Raw genomic sequence first — 1,378 nt, forward strand, 5'->3', positions numbered from 1 at the left:
GGCCGCGGGCCGGGCCCCGCTCCTCCTCCTCCTCCTCCTCCTCCTCCCCTTCTCTCCTCTTTCTCCTTCTCCTTCTCCCCTCTTCCTCTCCCTTTCCTTTCCTTTCCTTTCCTTTCCTCTCCTCCTCCTCCTCTCCCTCCTCCTCTCCTCCTTTCACTCCCTCTCCTCTCCTCTCCTCCTCGTCTTCTTCCTCCTTCTCTCCCTCTCCTCCTCTCCTCTTCCTCTCCTCTCTTCATCCCTCCCCTCCCCTTTTCTTTCCTCCTCCTCTCCTCTTCCTCTTCTCGCCTTTCCTCTTCCTCTCCTCCTCTTCCTCTCCTCTTCCTTTCTTCTCTCCTCGTCCCTCCCCTCCCCTTTTCTTTCCTCCTCCTCTCCTCTTCCTCTCCTCTCCTTTCCTCTTCCTCTCCTCCTCCTCTTCTTCCTCCTTCTCTCCCTTTCCTCTTCCTCTCCTCTCTTCGTCCCTCCCCTCCCCTTTTCTTTCCTCCTCCTCTCCTCTTCCTCTTCTCGCCTTTCCTCTTCCTCTCCTCCTCTTCCTCTCCTCTTCTTCTCTCCTCTCCCTCTTCCTCCTCCTCTCCTCCTTTCACTCCCTCTCCTCTCCTCTCCTCGTCTTCTTCTTCCTTCTCTCTCTCTCCTCCTTACTCCTCCTCTCCTCTCTTCGTCCCTCCCCTCCCCTTTTCTTTCCTCCTCTCCTCTTCCTCTTCTCTCCTTTCCTCTTCCTCTCCTCCTCCTCATCTCCTCTTCCTTTCTTCTCTCCTCTCCCCTCTCCTCTCCTTCCTCCAAACTCATCCTGCAGGACAGCCCCCCCCCAGGCAATGCCTCCAGCGGCCCTCGCACGCCCGCTCTATTTGCCACGGTGCAAAAAACCCAAATGCCAGGTCAAGAAGGGCACTGGGGAAATGGCATCGACGTATTCCCCGGCCCCGTGGGTCCTTTGCGGGGCAAGCGGAGGAGCCCACGACAGCAACAAAGAACGGGGTTTCAGTAATTTGCCGGAGCAGCCTTCCCTTTGCACAGGGATTCCCGCTGCTCCCACATAAGGTTTATCACGTGGAGTATGAGGCAGGTGGGGTTTTTTTTTCCCCTTCCCCACGTCGTTTCCATCCCCTCAGCAGCTTAGGAGGGCGGTGAAGGGTGTTTGCACAGACACAGCTGCTTTGCCACAGCAAAACCCCAGGCCGTGCTTTGGCAGCCCAGTGGCCTGGTGTCTGACGAAACCTACCCTGGAGATACTTAAATATAAAAAAACTTAACCCAAGCCAAACTGGTTTGAGAACCCCTCGTGCAGGACTGCTTCCTGCCAAAGGCAGGTTCAGACACCACCACAGCTTCTGTGCCCGGCCCCACGCAGCCTCCGAAACACAACGAGCTCAACACCCGCTGT

At 56.8% G+C, this 1,378-nt stretch overlaps 1 protein-coding gene across 1 annotated transcript in view; it reads right to left on the reverse strand.

Moving 5' to 3' along the window:
- The window catches only part of LOC118453311, a 24,970-nt gene that overhangs the window by 4,622 nt on the left and 18,970 nt on the right, over nucleotides 1-1,378 (reverse strand). The window lies entirely within an intron of this gene.

The sequence above is a fragment of the Egretta garzetta genome, unplaced genomic scaffold (genome assembly GCF_000687185.1).
Source record: "Egretta garzetta isolate BGI_Z169 unplaced genomic scaffold, ASM68718v1 scaffold571, whole genome shotgun sequence".
NCBI lineage: Eukaryota > Metazoa > Chordata > Aves > Pelecaniformes > Ardeidae > Egretta > Egretta garzetta.